General features: G+C 39.1%; 1 non-coding gene across 1 annotated transcript; it reads right to left on the reverse strand.

The window, feature by feature from the left end:
* Positions 1–20412: 20412 nt before the first annotated feature.
* Positions 20413–20519, reverse strand: LOC116466097 (U6 spliceosomal RNA). Its single transcript, XR_004247353.1, has one exon. It is a non-coding gene; the product is annotated as a U6 spliceosomal RNA (small nuclear RNA).
* Positions 20520–21933: the final 1414 nt, after the last annotated feature.

Here is a 21933-nt window from a genome sequence, read left to right on the forward strand (position 1 = left end):
GGTCTTGTTTTAAAATGTTGGTTGTATTATTATCCACATATGGTGAGGCTAACAGATCAGAAGACAGTTGTTACTAAAAAGATAGTTTCTTTCTTTCTTTTTTGTTTTTTTTTCAAAGTTTCACTCTTGTTGGCCAGGGTGGAGTGCAGTGCCATGATCTCAGCTCACTGCAACCTCTGCTTCCTGGGTTCAAGTGATTCTCCTGCCTCAGCCTCCCAAGTAGCCAGGATTACAGGCACGCACCACCATGCCTGGCTAATTTTGTATTTTTAATAGAGATGGGGTTTCACTATGTTGGCCAGGCTGGTCTTGAATATCTGACCTCAGGTGATCCACCCCCCCCCAACCTTGGCCTCCCAAAGTGCTGGGATTACAGGCATGAGCCACTGTGCCTGGCCCTAAAAAGATAGTTTCTTACTCATGGTTCCCAAGAAGAAGACAGGTCATGCTATGCTATACAGGAACACATGGGGAAGCACCAGGGTTAGTCAGGAGGCAGGAGGAGTGAGGGAAAACTGTGGGCAAAATTCTTTATTGTGATTTTTGTGGAAAGGATTAGGGGAGGCAAGGTAAGCAGGTTTGGGATTGTATAGTTTGAATAATTTCAGTGGGCTCTGGATTATAGGGGCTGTCCTGAGTTGTCTGGTGCCTGACCCCATGTTGATTAAGGCAGGGGAATATTGGCTTGGCAAGTGAGAGTTCAGTAAAGGAAGTGGTTATGGAATATGGGCAAAAAAAGATTAATGCAACCAGCAATACTTATATATTAAATGAATGAATAAATGAATGAATGAATAGCTGATTGTTGCAACTCTGGGTTATAAACTTTGTTCACATCTTCTCTGACCCCTCTGAAAATGAACAAATGATGTTAAAGAAAGCTGAGTACAGACATGTCCCAAACTTTGCCATTCCAAATGTTATTTGAATTATTCAAGTTAGAGATTGTATTCTCTCCAGAAGCAAATATGGAGTATCTAGGCATGTCTGCATCTAAAAATCAGAATCCCCCAACGCTGACTACATCTAGGTGCTGTGTGATGCTGAATGATTAATTTTTCTACTCTGAGTCTCAGGTTCCCACCTATCAAATAAGTCAGATCCTTATATTAAGTAAATGTCAGGGGCACTGAGACAAACTGTAAGCTTTCAGAGAACTAATTTGAAGTGAATATTTTAAGAAATAAATGAAAGAAGAAGGTACTTATTTTAATTTCTGGAGGCCTTTAATGACTATATGGTACACATTGAAACCACCAAGTAGTAGCACTGCTATTGGAACTTTGTTCATATAAATAAATTTGCAAGGATAGTTTAATAACATTTGCAATTAAAATTATTCTCCAGCACTGGAAGGACGGCTTTCAATTACATGTAGATCATTGGATTCATTTAATTCATATGACTTGTAAATTTGAGAGTCTGTGCTTCTAAAAATAAAGCCATGAAATCCTTCCTGAATATACACAACTCCATTAACAACTTCCTTAATTAAAATTTTCAACAGTAAATATGTTTGATTACAGTTGCTATATATCATGCCTTATTTAATGTTCCATCTATTTTATATACTATCATATTGGAATTTCCAACTATTACCTTCATCTTCATATATTCAGGCTTAATAGAACTTTATTTAAATTTTGTTTCCTTTTTTAAATGGAAAAGTTTATGCACTGTGTTTTATTCACAAGCATTTATGTTGAATCCAGTAGAAAAAAATTAGTCAAGAAGCAAAAAATAGGCAGTTGGTCAGTCTATGTCAGTAGGTTAGCCTAGTCAAGAAGGATCGTGAAAGGACAGATGCTTAGCTAGGCAAGTCCATAGTCTGAGAGGAAAGATGCAGAGAGAATGGAGATAGCAAATGGAAGTGGGCTTTTGGAAGCTCTCAGCTGAATGGGTATGATTGGGATTTGCTATATGTGTAAGAGAGAAGATTTGCAGTGAGCATCTTGTTTCTGCCAGATGCAGAAAGAAAGGTTAATCTCATAGAGAAGCTCTTACTGCCATTTTGCAGCATTGCCAAATAAGTGAAATGGCATATACCTAAGGCAGAACAGCCAAGGTTTGGTTTAAGAGTGATTCTTTGTTCATCTCCAGTGAGATTCATGTGTATTCCATTAGTCAAGTTTGTGTATTTGGCTATGGTTCTCTGGCAGAAACAAGCCTTGTGGCAAACTGGCAAAGGAGATCTGCAATTTAATGACTGGATTTATAAAAATTATTTTCAGATCAGAAAAACATCAAAGTATATTAAGCTATGTTCCTTTCAAGTAAATAATTTATTTAATATCATTAATAAGAGTGCATCTTGAGATGAATAGGAGTGGTCTTTGGATTCAGGCATAGCCAGCCATGTATGGGGCACGGTCACCAGAAGTCTGCTTACATGAGGTTGAAAAAGGTCCCTGGAAGAAACTCCTCCTTGGACAAGTGACCTGCAGCTACTGTCTCGTGTTAATAACAGCAGGTGATTGAGTTCGTTACAGTACTTGCCATACAAATTACCCTGTTGCCCAGCCACTAGGGAGTTTTGCTTAGGATAAAGAAGAAGAAAAAATAATGCTAAAAGAATATCTCTCTACAATGCCTATGGATCATGGAGCTCAGCCCATTGTTAACAGGATTGGCATTTCAGCCTCAACAACATTATTGGAGGGATCTGCATTAGCACCAGAGGTTTTTGCATGCTGGTATTAGGAAGAATTAGCAAGGGTTAGAGGAAGGCCTGAGGAATGTGGTATAATAGAGGCCAACGAAAAGATTTTTCAAAGAGGAGCAGATTTTTGACTATGTACAATTACAATACTATAGATATATACACACACCTCAGTGAGAGGTCAAGTAAGAAGTATATATATGTACAGGATTGCTATATTGAAGAGGAGGTGAAGGGACACTGTCTCTACTATAACAAAAAGGAAGAATAAAGGTAGATTTATCTGGTCACTGGAAGATTAGAATGTATAATAGCAGACATATTCCAGTTTAATTGAACATCAAGTTAGGAAATAACAAGGAAACCCTAGAGCTCCTTATTTATAAAAACCTATTTTAAATTGGAGACAGTATTTTTCTTTCAGGAAAAGAAATACCAAAATAAAGAGACTTTCTTGGGGGGGAGATATTTTATTGTTCTTATGATCTTATTTTCCAATGTGCTTCTTCTGTTCTTCCTATCTGTGGTGGTGAATGTCTCAATGTACTCACTTCCTAATAGAGGCATCATTATATATTCCATAAAATCTTGTCAGGTACAATTTAATTCTGAAAACTCATTGAAGGGTTTCTAGCCTCTGGAACTTAAGGAAATCAAGGTGTATTAGGTCTATGATTTGGAAATAAATATAGCCTCAGTCATGAATCTGGAATTTGTTAAAAGAGAAAGTTCCCTGTGAACTGAGAGAAGCACAATCTCACACTTTGTAAAATATAGAACTTTTGGCCAGATTTCCCTAAAACGATATCAAGTACATCTTTCTTTGGGAAATTCCTGGACATTAAAAATTATTAAAAGCAGATCATCAAAGCATGGGAATTATATTTTTATCCTTCATTACTGAATGTAGTTTGAAGTAGTAGCAATATATTATTAGAGTTAATATTTAGAGAGTATGGTATTAGATGCTGGGGTACTAAATGGTAAATTCACATAGAACTTACTTTCAAACGGCTTATTAACTTAGTTGAGAGCAGCTTAATTAGATATTTTAAAACAGAAGTTAATATTATCGTCTTTACTGATAATTTTAAAGGCTTTAGTGCTTCAGGAATTACAGGGTTGCATTAGTCAGGATTCTCCAGAGAATCCTGGAGATGTAGGTATAGATGTAAATATATAGATATAGATACACAAACTTATCATAAGGACTTGGATAACATGATTATGAAGGCTGAGACATGCCAGCCTAGGTCCAAAGGCCTGAGAAAGAGGAGAGCCAATGGTTTGTAAGTTCCAGTCTAAATCCAAGTCTGAAGTCAGGAGAAGACCAATGTCTCAGCTCAAGACTATCAGGCAGAGACAAAGAATTATTCTTTTCTCTTATTTCTTTTCCTTTCCTTTTCTTTCTTCCTTTTCTTTCTTTTCTTTTCTTTTCTTTTTCTTTCTTTCTTTCTTTCTTTCTTTCTTTCTTTCTTTCTTTCTTTCTTTCTTTCTTTCTTTCTTTCTTTCTTTTTTTCTTAGAGTGAATTCCCTCTCATTCAGCCTTTTGTTGTATTCAGGCCTACAGCAGATTGGAAGAGGTCCGTCCACACTGGGGAGGGCAATCTGCTTTTCTCCGTCTACCAATTAAAATGTTACTATCATTCAGGAGCACACTCACAGATACACCCAGAATAATATTTAACCAAATCTGGGAACTCTGTGACCCAGTCAAGTTGACACATAAACCATCACAGGTGTGAACAGTCATTGAGAAATCAGATACTGAAGGAAGGCCTTACTGAGAAATATTAGCTGGCTGAGTCACGTTCCCTAACATTGTCATTCTAGGTCTAACAACATGCACCAGTATCCACACAGCAGTGAAGTTCTGTATGTGTTTCTAATGCAGTTCTGCCATTTATTACCCAGAGCAGGCACAGACTTCACAGGTTGGGGGCACAGTCCTCCATAAGACTCTCATCACTCCAGATGACAGCTATGTATTCTCAGGCCACCCACACTACAGACCAACCAGCTACAAATTTGAGGGTTCCCACTACCTTCGCAGGTTGAATAATTACCTGAAACAACTCATAGGAGTCAGGAAAGTGTTTTACTTATGATTATAGTTCAACATCCTAACCCCCAATGTAACTGGACTTGGAGATAGGACCATTAAGGAAATAATTAAGGTAAAATGAGCTCATAAAGATGGCCCCCTGATCTGCTAGAACTGGCGCCCTTTTAAGAAGAGGAAAGGACACCTGTGATCAATCTCTCTCTCTCTCTCTGTCTCTTCATGTGCATAGAGGAAGGGCCATATAAGAACACCGTCAGAAGATGGCTTCACCAGAAAACAACCCTAATGGCACCTTGATCTTGAACTTCTAGCCTCCAGAGCTGTGAGAAAATAAATGTCCGTTGTTTAAGCCACCCAGCATGTGGTATCTTGCTAAGGAAGCCCAAATAAACTAATACAACATCTATTAATGTTACAAACCCAACAATTATTATTGTAATTATTACTTTACTCTCTCTTATTTCCTCAGCCCACTGCACTTTTGCTTCCATCCACCTTCTTTGTGCTGTTATGGATAAAACTTTTTCTTTGAGCACTTTGTTATTCTGCTGCCTTCTGGCTCCATTGTTTCTACTGAGAAGTAATCTTTTAATCTTATTGAGGTTCCTTCATAAATGATGAGTCATTCTTCTCTTGCTGCTTTCAAGATTTTCTCCTCATCTTTGACTTTCAGCATTTTTGCTATGTGTCTGTTGGTAGACATCTTTGTATTTATCCTAGTTGGAGTTCTTTGAGCTCCCTGGATATGTAGGTTGTTGTTTTTCAGTAAATTGGGAAGTTTTATGTCAACCATGAATTCCACATCTAACAAATCTATCTTTCGAAAACAAAGAAAAGAGAAGGACTTAGATAAACACAAACTAGGAGAATTTGTTGCTAGCAGACAGTGATGGTTAATTTTATGTATCAGGTTAGAACTATAATATATGGATAGGAAATTTATGCATATTTGCCTTTCATCTCAACCTTCACTGTTCTTAAGGGCACCCTTAGGTTTGAACTTCTCCACACTCTGTTTAAATGAAATCAGTTATTTTGGGAAGAGAATAGAACCTATCTTTTTAATGGGCTTGTTCTTACCAAGGCAAAAACTTCTGAGCCAGAGATCTGGAGCTGTGGTTGGGAACAATGGCAAGCTTCTCTTTGAGGCAAACTTTTGAACTTGGTGCTGAGCACTTGGTAATGAGGAGCAGCAGCAGCCTGAGATCCTCTGGGCCTGTCTCTTCTGATATGGAAGTACCTCTTCACAAACCAGGATATAAATAATCAGAGCCCTAGAATTCTCAACATTGTTGAACTTCTAGTAGAACCTCCATTCCATGAGATAGAAAGGAGGGGGCCCCAACCTCTCAATTGCACTTACTCAGGATTTAGCCTCAACTTTAGGAGGCTTGAGTCAGGATAAAAATAATATAGTCCTACTCTTCTCAGGAAGATAGCCCTAAAACTGGGACTGAGAGACAGAGAGAGTGAGAGAGAGAGAGAAAGAGGGAAGGAGCCTTGTGTGTCTTGAGATGAGGGAAGGGGGATAGTTTTGATTCAAGTACCACAGACTCTTGCCTTTCTTACAGAATTTTCGTAGTTTTTTTTTTAATAAATATTTCTTCTTTTGGCATTTACCTTATGGCCATTTCAAGAAGCTTTCCATTTTTAAACTTTATTAGAAAGCAGGGTAGTGGAGGTGCTTTCAGTGTCATTATACCAGAGATTAATTTGTTGTGACCTTAAAATCTTTTAAATTAAATAAATCAACAATGTGATTAATAAACATCTTGAAATAATAAACATTCCATAAATTATGATTTATAATTATTATTAGTCTATTCCTGCTGACTTTTTTTTTTGCCCCAATTTCACTCTTCATATTTAACACTTGGCATCTTTTTCAAGTGCCAACTTGGATCCCTTTAGTAACAATTCTTGTTATCAAACTCAGTTATACTGCTTCAGACTGAGGTAAATACAATTTTTTGTCTCTAAACAAATGATGTCAACGTTCAGCATTCTCACTAGATTTCTATCCTTTTCTCAAAAATATCCCCCCAAAAACCAGATAGACAGAAAGGGATATGTGTCTTTAGATGAGGTTAATATTTGGAGCAAGGGAGAGATGGGAACATGCGTGAGATAGTCACAGAATATGAGTCAATTATTTTAGCAGTAGATTCTTTTTGGTAGGGAGCATGTGAAGTGAAGAAGAAACTGATGGCCTTAAGTGGTACAATGAGGAGTTAAGACAGTATTCTGAAAGAAACTTAGGAGCTATAGCCCAAAAGACCAATAGTAAAGGAAGTTTTTCCCAACTATCAAAATCCAACTACAGAACTAACATCTTAGGTGGACATTGTGATTGTAGGTATAATTTCAAATTTTTTATCTCACCCATTCAATAATTAGCTAAGTACAGTGAAAGGCCACAAGTTAAGGCAATCTTCCACATGTAGGCCAGGTATCACTATTAGATGCTATTACAGACATAATACACCTCTCTGTATTAGTCCATTCTCACATTGCTACAAAGAACTACCTCAGACTGGGTAATTTATGAAGAAAAGAGATTTAAGTGACTCACAATTCTGTAGGCTGTACAAGAAGCATGACTTGGAGGCCTCAGAAAACTTACAATCATGTCAGAAGGTGAAGGGGAAGCAAGAATTTCTTATCATGGCAGAGCAGGAGAGAGAGAGAGGAGAGAAGTTCTACACACTTTTAAACAACCAGATCTCGTGAAAATTCACTCACTATCATGAGAATAGCAAGGGAGAAATGTGCCCCCATGATCCAATCACCTCCCACCAGGTCCCTTCCCCAGCATTGGGAATTACAATTTGACGTGAGATTTGGATGGAGACACAGAGCCAAACTGTATTACTCTCATTCATGGTAGTGATCACAGCTATAACGTCACATTTACTGTATGTTTATTTATGTCTACCTTCTCACAAATATGAAATTCAGAGGGCAGGAAATGTGTAGTGTGTATTTATTTGTCATTTATATCTCCACTATCTACTTCAATGTCTGGGTAATAGTACAAGCTCAGTACTCATTCCTTGCATAGGTTAGTAGATAGGTAGACAGAAGATGGATAAACTAATAAATGAGTGAGTAGATGTTTTTAAATCACCAATCATCTTAGTTTGCTGCGTGTTAAATTTGAGATGTTTGAGGCCTTTTTCCTATTGTCAAACTCAGCGAAGAAAAAAACCTGTATTCCTTTAATTGCAAAAAGACCTTGTATGTCTTTCCTTGGAGATGGTATAGCTATCCAGAGGTTAGTGAAGCTCACAAAATGAGAGGTGCCCCTGGAGGCAGGTAAAGGTTTATGTTATCGAATGAACTGACCATGCTGGCTAGGGCCACGTAAGATCATTCTAAGAACTCTATCTTTAAATAATCATTTTTATTCTTAATAAAATATAGATAGCTTCCCCAATGCAAAACTGCTGAGCACTGTTTTTCCAGTCCATCAAAGTGTAAAGCTAGTCTATACACGAATCAATTTTGGGGGTGTGCAAAGGGGAGGAAAGGAAACTACCAAGACAAAAATATCCATTAAAAGTGCAAAGTGCAGTAATGATTAGGAGTCTATACATACTCAACCCTCACAAATGGCAGCAACCAAATTTCTCAGTAATCCTCCCTTGAGTAGGTCAAGGCAGAAAGGATTAGCTGAAGGTGAATGGACAGTAATGGAATCTGATCAATTGCTCTCAGTATGCTTTAGACATCTCAAAGTGTCAAAGCAGCTTGATCCAATTGGTTGTGTCAAGGGTTGTCTTGTCAGAAATTCAATTCACATAAGTTGAGAAACCAAACAAACTTACATTTCTCAAGGGCAAGCTTTGTTGGAAATAGGAAGCAGATACCCTGCAGATTTCAAACAATTTGCATGGGATACATCCTAATATTAATGTTTTCCATTTACATGAAAAAAAATGGTCTCATCTAACACCATGTGCTCAAAGTCTCCTGCTATCTTTAGATCCAGTTACGGTGGGTTTTATCTCACTTAACATTGGCAATCAAGTTTTGTTTCTTTCCTATTTTTTAAGCTCATGAAACCAAGCTAAAGAAGTATTATCAGGCCAGGTGTGGTGGCTCACGCCTGTAATCCCAGCACTTTGGGAGGCCAAGGTGGGTGGATAACCTGAGATCAGGACTTCAAGACCAGCCTTGTCAACATGGTGAAACCCCGTCTCTACTAAAAATGCAAAAGTTAGCCAGGCATGGTTGCACATGCCTGTAATCCCAACTACTTGGGAGGCTGAGGCAGGAGAGTCACTTGAACCCAGGAGGAGGAGGCTACAGCGAGCCAAGATTGTACCACTGGACTCCAGTGTGGGCAACAGAGTAAGACTCTGTCTGAAAAAAAAATAAGCATTATCAAATCTTGGGTCTATGCCCACCATAGCCAGATAATTTCTAGCAAGTACAGACTCCGAGATCTAGGACTTAGCAGAAGACTAAACATGCCCAGGAAAGGGGTTCACTCTGGACAGAGCAGCTCTAAATGCTGGTGTTGAAGGAAGCATCACTCTGACTGGCTAACCAGAGACAATGTTGTGGCATAAAATGAAGCAGTCCTAGCTGGGAGTGGTCTACTCTAGAAGATTAGAGTATAGCATATAAAGAGAGACCCAGCAGAGAAAGACCTTCATGGATCCTGAGAAGCAGGCAATTAACATTAAAGATAGCACCTTAGGCATGACTATAGTTCTAGCAAGCATTTTTATTCCTTGCTTCCTTCCTCCATTCACTGACTCAACAATATTTTTGAGTACCTATTATGTGACAACCACTAGGAATATAATGTGTTTAAAAAGGTGGTTTGTTGCAGTGCCAGTTACGTGGAAGGCTGAGGCAAGAGGATTGCTTGAACTCAGAAGTTTGAGTCCAGCTTAGAAAACATAGCGAGACTCCCATTTCTATTTTTGTTTTACGGTGATTCTTGTCCTCATATATTTTACTATCTATTGGGGGAGATGGGCGTTCTTATAAAAAGCACGCAATAGATGCATTATCATAAACAATGTTTAAGTATAAGAATCAGAATCTCATAGGACTATGAGTGTGATAATAAGAAGCCCTGAAGTAGACTTGTTTGTATGGTGAAGACTTGTTTCGCAGGAGGAGACATGTGAACTAAGATATGAAGAACAAGAAAGAAAATGGGAGCCAGGAGACAGTCTTAAAGGAGGCTTGGGGCTCTCATATAGAAGATAATTGAGCATTTGAAGAATGAAAGGAGGCCAGGGAAGGTGAATCACAGAAAACAAGAAGGAGATTGACAAAGGGGCTGAGGAGGAAGCAAGCTTGTGAATCATGGAAAGGATTTTGGTCTTTATTCTAAAATAAATACAAAGATATTGAAGGTTTTAAATGAAATGATGACATGATTGGGTGTGTTTTTAAAAGATGACTCTGATTGAAACCTGGGGAAAGGCTTGTGGATCAGGAGGGTGGAAAGAGAAAGAAAAAAGTGTCCTGGGGGTGGAGGAACTTAGAAAGCTTTTTGTGTTTATTTGTTTTCTGATGAGAAATGATGGCAGTTTGGATTAGGGTGCTGCAGGAGATGATGCAGGGAGTGGACATATTAGAGGAGGTACGATCAACAAGAGTGGTGATGGATTGAATGGGGTGTGTGGGTGGCTAATAGAGAGGTGTCAGAATTACTCCTCCTTTATTGCAGAAGTACCTAGATAACAGTACAGTTTACCAAAATAAAGAAGACGAGGTTGGGATGGAGTAAAAGAGAGGATTGAGTGCAGTTTTAGACATCCTAAATATGAATTCCCTTGAGACAATCTAGGAGAGATGGAGAGAAAATAGTTGGACATTTGAGTCTACAGCTCAGAGTAGAGATCTGGGCTAGTCACATAACATTGGGAGTTATTTGCATACAGGTGATTGTTGATGGTGGAAGCATTTGGTGCGTGTCAGACTGCCTAGGGAGAGAGTACAGATAGAGGAAAAAAAAAGCTGTAAGAACCAGGCCTTGAAAACTACCAACACTTAGAGGTGAGGAACAAGAAAATGAACCAAAAAGATACTAGAAGTAGTGGGCAGAGTTATAGAAAAGAAGTCAGAAGTGTGCGTGATATATCACAGAAAACAAGGAAAGAGTATTTTAAGAAGGAGGGAGTGATCAACAATATTGAATACTGGTAAGAAATCAAGTACGATGAGGACTGAAAAAATGTTCATTTAATAGTGACATGGAGGTCACTGGTAACTACAAAGAGATTTTTAGTGGAATTTTTGTGATTGTTGATATTGTTTTCTCTCCAGATCAATGAGCCTCTTTCTCTCGCAATCGATAAACCTATTGTCTTGCTGATTAATGAATTAACAAATAATTTCAGCATAAAGCAAGTTTGAAAGGCAGAAGGTAGGAGGCAGATGAGGGAAGGAAGGAAGACGTGCTGTGGAGATATTCTAGGAAGTGTGTTAAAAATGCTGATAACCTGTATCCAACTTCCAAAGACTTTTACGCAATAGGTCTAGGGTGGGGTAAAGGAAGCCCTCTGTAGATAGGTCCCATGACCATGTCTCCCAGTATTCTTGCCCTCATAGGGTTCTCCATACTGGCTCTGGGGCTTGTCCATCTGATTGACTTAGGCTAGTGGGACATTAGTGTGAAGCAAGTGAAGGCGTAAGAAGTGCTTACCTGCTGGAGCCTGTCATCTGAGAGTGTTCCTTCTTGGAACCCAGCCAGCAATGCTGAGAAAGTCCTGATTGCACTGTGAAGAAGCCCACTGGAGGAACTGTAACCTAGCTAAGCTGAAAGCCCCAGCTGAGCTTGCCGCAAGCAATGAGTACTAACTTGTTGAGTGAGGCTATTTTGAGCCTTTCCCAGATCCCACCATCTCTGCCAACCCTACTTGATGCAGAACTACCTGTTCAGCTCACAAAATCACGAAAACATAACGGCTTGTTTTTGTTTTACAACATTAAGTTTTGGAATGCTGTGTTATGCATCAGTGGAAACTGAAAGTGTCCCCATTTTAGCAAACTCCCCAGGTGATTCTAATGATACTTTTCTGCAACATAACGTATTAGCCCATTTCACATTTGCCACCATCTTCTATCCTCTTATTCCTTCTCTCCCTTCTTCAGATTCTGCTCTTTTCAGCTCTCTGAATGGAGGCATGGAAGATGAGAGGATTGAGCAGAAATCTGAAATATTCCCTCACTAATTGACTTAATTCCAGTAGCCCCTCTTTCCTCATTTCTAAAGTATAGATGGCATCCACTCTATCACAGGGAAAAGTGAGGTGATATGAATGTGGGATCTGACATTTCGAAAACTTAGCTCCCTTTTCCCTGTCACCTGTTTGTTTTTTCCCTTGAAGTACTCCTTAGCATACACATCCAAGCTATTTTACTAATCTTTGACAACCTCCACTTTTATTGTCTTCACAGTTATCTATGCTTATAAACAATAGGACTTTTAGGACTTTTTATAGATTGACAAATACAGTACTAACAGGATTTCTGGAGGGATTAGTCTCTTTCCCAAAAATCATCTATACTAAAATGCCATCTTATAGTAAAGCAATCATTTGATGAAGTGAGGTGGGTAGGGGATGCAGGATGAGTGCCTCTCCCTGCACCTGAAGGTTTCAAGCACTGTAGATTTTGCATAATAGAAAACTTCTGGCTTTAGAGACACCCAGGAGAAGCCAAAGTTCCTATTATGTTTCTGAGCTCTTCTTTTCTGCTTGAACAAGTAACGGCATCACTCACCTATACAAGCTATCAGAGGAAATTTTGATACTTTCTCCCTCAGGACAAATCTAAAATAAATCGTCAGGAGCCTGCAATGGTACGAGGCTCTCAAACAACTGGAGTCCCCAGGCATTTCTCAGGATGGATAAGGAACCTCTGAAACTCATTGTGTTCCCCCTTCTCCTCTGAGCCCTCGGTGACCTGTTATTGTGGCGGATCGCTGGTTGTTCTGCTTCAGAGTTGCTCATGCAAGTGATTGGAGGTAGAGCACAGGCTGCAACCTAATCAAGCCAAGGGCTGCACAGCTGGGAATTCACTTGTGTGGCTGGGCTTAGTAATATGCATCACAGTCACACTGGACAGCTCAAGGAACTTAGTGGGGAATTTGGATTACTGGGGAAGTGGGGGAAGGTTTTAGTTTTCTAAAATCACTAAAGGGGGGCTTTGTGAAATCTGCCACCAGCTTGCTAGTAAACCATTTCACACCACTCATTTGACACACAATCCTTTAACAGGTAAGAAGGTGACACGGCTGACATGAGTTAGAGAGAAAGATGGTAGGCAGGATCACTCTAGAGTCTGAATCACTTAAAAATATTTTTTCCTGAAATTTATTCTAGAGGAAAACAACAACAATAGTCCCTTGTTCCCAGGTAGACTAAGGTGTTGTAGCTGAATTGCCAGGAAACGCGGATTCCTGGTCCTCATATCCAGAAATTGTAATTCAAAGGGTCTAGGAGGGGCTTAGGAATCTTTGTTTACTAAGACTGCTTAAGGCAGTGCTGTTGCAAGGGATTGTGGCAATATCATCTGTCTTACTCAATGTCTTTCTCTGGGATACTAAAGGAAGTTTGTTAACAGCATCATCTTCTCTTTGCCTCTACTCTTAACCCTCCAGTCACTGATAAATAATTATTCATTCATTCATAAGTATTCACTATGTGTAGACCCTATTAGATGCTGAGGATATAGAAATGAATATGACATGGTCCCAATAAAATCATCAGACTACTAGGGAGAATAGACATGTAATCATGAAAGTTTATACAAGACAAGTGATAGCTCCAAAAGCAGAGTGATTAACTCTGCCTGAAACTGTTAAAAAAAAAAATCTTTGGAAAAATGATGCTACTCGATCTGAATTCCATAGGAGGCATGGGAATTCTCCGGGAGACAGAGGTAGAACTCACCTCGTTGCAAAAACACCCTAAGTATCATTTTTCTCCTCATAACAAGTGACACATCTGCATTCCTGGTTTGTGGCCTGGGAATGTGTAAGAATCACTAATGGGGCTAAAACCAAACCAAACAAAATTTTACTCAGGGTGTTGGACACTGTAAGGTACTACTCATATCTGCCTTCATGTTTCTAGTGGAGGGCCTTCCACTGTGAGTCCCTATATAGATTTCTGAGGCTAAAGACTAAGGTCTCATTTCCTTCCCTGGGGGAGCCAGCTTCCCATGACTGATCAGTGTGGAGGTTTAAATGTCCAGTTCCCTCATCCCAGATAAGAACAATTCTAAAAGGTCATCTGAGGTTCACAGTCCTGTGGATTGTCTAAGATCTCTGTTGAGATTGCTTCACGGCTCATCTCTCTCTGCCTAATCTCCTTCCCTTTCAGAGATATCACTCTCCAGAGCCCTCCTTAATAGATTTCCTGAACGCTAATCTTTTTTCCTGGGGAACCCATTCTATGACACTGGCCTCCTTCCGCAGAACCCTGCGTACAATTGTTCTGACAGCAGTAGCCAGCATAGTTTTGTAAAGCTCCACAGGTGATTCTGAGGCATATCTCGTGAAGAACCACTAAGTGGTCTTCTCAAAATGAGATCTGAAAACCTCTGGCAACCGAATCATCTTAAGCATGTTTATTAAATGAAGATTCCTGGATCCCCTCCTAGACCCTTTGAATTATAATTTCTGGATACAAAAACAGGGAATCTGCATTTTTAACAAGTTCCTGGCTTTCTTCATATGCACACTGCTGTGTGAAACCACTAAAGCTAATCTCAGGCCTTCATGAATATATGTATTCTTTCATAGTTAAGCAAATAAAGGAATAGGATCTTCCTCCCTGACCATAAGACTCTCTGCTCCTTGTATCACATGCGGACTTGGGTAAACAAGACTCAGCAAGAGAAATGCTGGGGTTACACCTGGACCAGCTGTTATCCACCCATGCTCAGTATCTGGGTCTCGATTCAGTAAACTCTGGCCATGTGCCAGAAGAGGATGTGCCTTTTAAGGACTTTTTTTTTTTCTTTAGCATCTGAACATTTCTGTTTGGTAGCCCTAGTGCACACTAGGTCTCTGATTTTGATCATTGCATTTTTCCCTGCTGGCAAGCAGTCAATGTCGAGATAGAGGGACATTGCTCAATGTATCCTAACCCTTTCAAATGGAAGCCTCTGGATGATCAATCATGACTCCTGGCAGCTCTTCCAGGCCCTTTCTCTGTCTTTTCCCCTAATATACATTGCTAATATGTTTTAAAATTATCCCCAGCCATGTTGCCTCAATAACCTTTCCTTGGCAGGCACTCCATTGTCTGAATGGACTGCTAACGTATTTTCCTTCTTACTTCCATCTTTGCTCACTCTTTACTCTTGAAACAAAGAAAGGAAGGAAGGAAAGAAGGAAAGAAAAAGAAAGGAAAGAAAAGAAAGAAGACAATAATGATAAAAACAAAGGCTATTGCTTCTTTATGTTCTTTTCTTCTTCAAATGTTGCTCTAAAGACAGAACAGAAATAGAGACAGGGTGGTACAGTTGTTAGCTAAGCCCTGATATCAACCTCCCAGGGTTCGAATCCTGGTTCTGTTGCTTACTAGCTGTACAATTTTGAGGAAGTTGCATAATCTCCCTGTTTCTTTGCTTTTTTGATCTGTACGTTTGAGGTAATAGTGCCTACCACCTGGAGCTGTCATGAGGATTCAGTGAATTCTCACATATAATGAACTTTAAGCAGTACCAGGCATGGAGGAGGTGGTGTTCAATACATTCTATCATTATCATGAATGTGGGCAAATGGGAACCAAGCTACTTGCCTGTTTTTCAATTCTTGGTTCTGTTTGCATCTTTCAAAATTAATTCAAAATGAAACTCATCAAATTCATAAGAAACAGGCAGAAAAGATTTGATCGGAGTGACTTTTCACAGACACCAATAGAATCATGGAGGGCAGATGTACTTAACCCCAGTAAGAACCCAAGAACATGTCAAGATTAAGAGGTTTCAGATTTAACGCCCCTGAAGACAATTTTTTTACCCAAAGCATTAGAGATCATTATAGGTTTGAATCCTGTGTTGCAAAGCTATCTGGGTAGTTGTGGGCAAATTATTTAACCAATCAGAACCTCAGTTTCATATTTAAATTGAAATCACTCATCTGCTCCTCATTGGATGGTAGTAAAAGGAAGTGACAGGTACATGCCAGCTCTGGCCACAGAGTTGGCATTAATTAAGCATGAGAGAAATCCAGCAAATATTAAGACAGAGGGAGCTGGAGATGCAGGAAGAAGCAGAGAACACCCACTGTGAATGCCAGAAAGGGAGGGCTTAATGCTGGCCCTGCATGAGCCATGGTGCTACAAACCCAGCATGGTCTATTTAACTCCTCTCTGTTTTGATACTCCCAGCGGTGGCTCCCTCAGGAGTAAATACTGAGGGCTAAGAAATGTATTTGACAAGTGAAAGTCAGTGACGGTCACTCTCCTACACAGCAGGCAGCCCCTGGAACAGGCAACTGTGCCACAGTCCCTGGAGGGAATCATAGCAGATCTTATTTTTAAACGGCGAATTTCTGACTGTTCACCCCTGCTTTGAATTCCACACATCACTGGGCTTTAATGAACAAAAGGAGCCGGCCCCAGGATCCCCTGCACAGGACTCATTAAATAGACCTGAGTAGATGCCACAAGTTTGCTTTTTTTCCCCCTAGACAATCACCCTGATGAATTACACATATCCACAAGCTTGGGTACATGTCTCCTCCCCCTGGATTACCTTTCACCGTTATCTTCAGAGATATGTGGGCAAAGAGAGATAATCAGCACGTGTAAAAATAAAAACAATGTTTCCTAAGTATTTCCTATGTGTTAACACCTTTATGCTTTATCTTTAATTTTCACAACAGCAAAAACTTAATATAGATCGTCTAGTCCCAATTTTACAGCTGAGGATGCTGTAAATAGGTGCAGAGGTGTATAGTCATTTGTCCTAGGTCACACAGCTAGTGAGTAGTTGGCTGGAATGCAGAAGATAATTTTTTTCCTGGACTCAAGGCCCATGTTATTTCCATCACAGCATGCTGCCCTTCCTTGGAAATCATTGAGGCTGATGATGATAATAAACAGGAAAGAGAGAGAATAGAGTTTCTCTCATTTGCAAGTAGTCCAAGAGTCTCTCTGGTCATTTTAAAACTAGGTTGACTGTTTCGGCCTATAGACTCCCTAAGAATCAAATGGCAAGTAAAACCATTACCTAAGGGCCATGCTTGGGATAGTCTTGCAGTGCTTCTTTGGTTATAAACTAATTCAGAGAAATCCAGTAGTGAAGAATTTGTTCTACTTGGCCTCTTGGAAAAACAGAGGTTAAGCCCTTCATTTCTGGCATCGCATGAATATATTTAGTCAAATATCTTCATCCTTGTTATCCAGACAAAAAGGATTCAAACATTAAACAAATATCTACTGAGCATCTGCTGTGTGACAGTTGCCATTCTAGCCCTTGAGGTGTATCATTGAATAAAACAGATAAAGATGTCTGTCTTCAATGAGCTTATTTTGTCAAATACTCATAAATCCCAAGAATCAGGGAGTCTTAGAAGAGAGGTTGAAGCGACTAGTACTATGAAGTGAGTTCCAATTTTTGATACATGGGAATAGCAAATATGTTTTATGTTTCCACTGTTCTAGGTGTCTATGACATAGAAGCCAAGAGCTGTTGCAAATGGGTCTTTGTAACATACAAAAAGATGTTCTTTGACACTTGCAATGTGTTCAGTAAAGAAGACAAAGGCGTAAGGTGTGCTTAGAGGGATATGTCTGGTAGCAACAGCAATTCAGTGGTGTACAACGAGAACAACTCTGGGGTTGTTTTACACCTAGACCTGTTAAAAAATCACTTGCCTATAGCGACCTGTGCTATGGTAAAAAGAGGAGCTGACGCAAGTCCAAATTCCCACTCTGTCAGTCGTTGTGTAACCTGGGACAAGTCAATTGGCCTCTGTGAGCTTTTCTCGTCATCCAACAAAGATGAATTGTGTCTACATCATTTTGATTTCATTTTTTGTGTGTATGTGTGTCTTTTTTCTTTCCAAACAAAATGAAAGATGTGCATAGGGTCATACATTTGCATAACTGTTTATAGCTTATGAAGTAATTTTTATCACTAATGATACCAGGGTAAATTTCTTCTCATCCTGCCATCTCCTTTTCTTATCATAACAATTTAGTATTTCCTTTATGTTGTTTCACAGTTTCTTTTCTTTTCCTATTGCAGTAGTGCAGGTTCCCAAAGTCTCACGCCTGGAATGCTGTAATAGCTGAGCAACTTTTTGGCTCTACTCATTGCCTCTTGCAATTCCACCTATTTTTGACAGATAAGTCTAAATTAAAATAGTTCTTTCATTGGAAACCCTATTTTTCTAATATCTCTCAATGTCCTGTGTTATACATAAAATAAAGCACAAAGTTCATATATTAGGTCATAACTTATTTTTCTAGACTAATATGTCTTTACTCATCAGACACTAAGATTCTCTATTGCTGAATATGTCTCATAATGTCTTACATAAGAGTCTGCTCAGACCCCTCTCATTGAGCAGAATCCCACTTTCCCCATCACTGTGAGTTACTCTTGACTATGTATGTGTCTGACATCTCTGAAACATATAAGAATGTTCTTTTATTCTTATCACTGTCACTAGTGCCTGGTACCAAGTAGGAGTTCATTGAACGCTTGTCAAGTTGAAGAGAAAAGAACATATCAATGCATGTTTAATTGATGAATTGATTGATTCACTCTTCTCAGTGTAATTTCCAGGTATTCTATGAATTTATGAAATTTCTTGGTATTTTTGGAATTTTCAGTTCATTCTTTTGATCACATAAAAAACTACATTTCTATGGCATTGTTAGCATCTGACAAATTATCTAATGACATCATGAAAACCACCAAGATGAATTCAATAATTCAATTCTATTATTTGTTTGGCCTATAAATCATTGTGTTTCCCATCATTCAACACCTAACTCATTAGGGACAAACAACAATACTCAACATTGCCTAATTATCTTGTTTTTTAAAACATATAATGATATAGAGTAAATACCTTATCTTATTCTTATTTCCATTTAAATCCCAGGAAAGGAGTATCATTTTATCCTTCTTTTGCAGGTAAAAATTTGAAACAATAATTTAAAAAATTATTCAAACTCATACATTTGTCAGAGGCAGAGCAAGATTTGAACCCAGATCTTTATAACCCAGTCTGTACAATTATTCAATAAATAAGATGACATGTCTATGTATGATTATCCATTTAGGTTATACTGTCTCTTGTCTTGCTCCCTCAAACAGACATTCCATAATGCTTTCAGAAATTATTTTCAGATAGCAAATGTTTCTCCTCCACTGGATATCCTTTAGAGGCTCTCCAAGGCCTCCTAATGTTCCAATTCATAAGGACCTTCCTGACATAGGTCCTGCCTTTCCAAACACCCCAGGACTCCTCCACAACCACTCATTCCACTAAATATACCCCATACGATTCTGTCTTCCTTAGAGTTCTGTTGCCTTTGGGGCTTGCCCCAGGCTCATTGCCTGGACAGTTAGCTTCTCGTGGATCAGAAGAATGCATAACCCTGACCCCTCCATCCAGAACGCAGGCCTAAGGGAGGCTGCCTGGAGAGTGCAGCTCACTCCGTGAGTGGAGCCCAACCCCTATTATTTGAAAAAAAAAAAAAAAAATCGTGGTTGAACAGAACACAACCTGACAATATCTTTGTATGTGCATAAACATTTCAGTCACTGGAAAAAATATCTTGATTTTGCTTGACAGACATGCAGCATCTATCATGAAAGAAAAGCAAATGTGTGACAGGTTGTAAAATGGAAGGCAATATCGCCTCATTAGAGTTCATTTTAAGTTGGGTTTAAATGATGCTTTGTCATGCATCTAAATAACTTAAGTGGGTACCAGGAATGTGTTTATCATATTGCTTGGAATAAGTTTTTTTTCTTTCCTTCCCTAAATATATCTATTCTCAGAATTGCAAGGGGGAGAAAGAGCCTGCTTCCCTACAGGAGGCTGTGAGTGTAATCAGGACTTTAATGACATTTTCCCCTCAGAGCCTGCTCTTGTTTCCCCTCAGAGTTGCCCCAGGAGTGACTCTGAGCAAGGAAAACTAGGAAAGTCACTGTTCTGATGGTTTCCTTCTTCCTCTTTTAGGCTCGTGTCTCCCTTGGTGTTTTTATATAATTTTGTTGAAAACACTACAAAAGATGCAGTATATGGAGTGGCTGAGAGTGTGGACCCTTCGTGTCAGGCTGCTTTGGTTCTAATTCTGGCTCTGCCACTTAATAGTTATGTGACCTTGGACAAGTTACGTGTTCTTTCTGTGACCCACTTTTTTTTAATAACAACTTTATTGAGATGTTATTCACATACCATACCATTTGAGATGTACAATTCAATTATTATTTTTTAATTTTATTTTGCAAATGTTTTTAATACACAGATTTTTTTTAAGTTCTGGGGTACGTGTGCAGAATGTGCAGGTCTGTTACATAGGTATACACATGCCATGGTGGTTTGCTGCACCCATCAACCCATCATATACATTAGGTATTTCTCCTAGTGCTATCCCTCCCCTAACCCCCCACCCACCGATGGGCCACAGTGTGTGATGTTCCCCTCCCTGTGTCCATGTGTTCTCATTGTTCAACTCCCACTACAAATATGGAACACTTCACGAATTTGTGTGTCATCCTTGTGCAGGGGCCATGCTAATCTTCTCTGTATTGTTCCAATTTTAGTATATGTCCTACCTAAGTGAGCACACAATTCAATTATTTTTAGTATATTGGCAGAGCTGTATAACCAACACCACAACCCATTTTACAACATTTTCATCACCCCTTAAGAACCGTGTACCCATTCATTGGCAGTCACTCCCCACTTCCTCTCTTCATTTCCCCCAGCCCTAGACATCCACCAATCTACCTTCTGTCTCTATGGATTTGCCCATTCTGGAGATTTCATATAAATGAAGTCGTGCAATGTGTAGTTTTTGTCACTGGCTTCTTTTACTAAGTGTAATTTTTTTCAGGATCCATCTGTGTTATAACATCTATCAGGGATAGACTTCATTTCTTTTATACCACATTTTTTGGCTTACTCATCAGTTGATGGACATTTGGCTTCTTTCCACGTTTTGGCTATTATGAATAATGCTGCTAAGAACATTCATGTGAAAGTTTTTAGGTAGACATATATTTTTATTTTGCTTGGATATATACATAGGAATGGAATTGCTGGGCCATATGGTAATTTCATGTTTAACCTCTTGAGGAACTACCAGAATGTTTTCCAAAGCAATTGCTTCATTTTAAATTCCCATCAGCAGTGTATGTGGGTTCCAATTTATCCACATCCTTGTCAACACTGATTATTATTTGTTATTTTTTATTATAACCATTATTGTTGGTGTGAAATGGCATCTCATGTGGCTTTTGTTTGCTTTATAAATCATTCTTCTATAAAGATGCATGCACACGTATGTTTATTGCAGCACTACTTACAATAGCAAAGACTTGGAACCAACCCAAATGCCCATCAATGATAGACTGGATAAAGAAAATGTGACACATATACACCATGGAATACTATACAGCCATAAGAAAGAATGAGTTCATGTCCTTTGCAGGGACATGGATGAAACTGGAAGCCATCATTCTCAGCAAACTAACACAGGAACAGAAAATCAAACAGCACATGTTCTCACTCGTAAGTGGGAGTTGAACAACGAGAACACATGGGCACAGGGAGGGGAACATCACATACTGGGGCCTGTTGGAGGGTGGGGGCAAGGGGAGGGAGAGCAATAGGACAAATACCTAATGCAGGCGGGGCTTAAAAACTAGATGACGGGTTGATAGGTGCAGCAAACCACCATGGCACATGTATATCTATGTAACAAACCTACACGTTCTGCCCATGTATCCCAGAACTTAAAATAAAAAAATAAAAAATTAGTAGATGTAATGTTTTAAATCAGTTTATATTTATAGAAAAAAATGAGCAGATAGTAATAGTACAGAGGGTTCCCATGTAACTCCCTGCCTTCCAACACACACAGTTTCCTCTGTTATTAACAGCTGACATTTGTGTGGTACCATATGAGTTTTCTAGAGCTACTGTAACAAATGACCACACGCTCAGTAGCTTAAAACAACAGAAATCAACCCTCTTCCA

The sequence above is a fragment of the Hylobates moloch genome, unplaced genomic scaffold (genome assembly GCF_009828535.3).
Source record: "Hylobates moloch isolate HMO894 unplaced genomic scaffold, HMol_V3 SCAFFOLD_3, whole genome shotgun sequence".
Lineage (NCBI taxonomy): Eukaryota > Metazoa > Chordata > Mammalia > Primates > Hylobatidae > Hylobates > Hylobates moloch.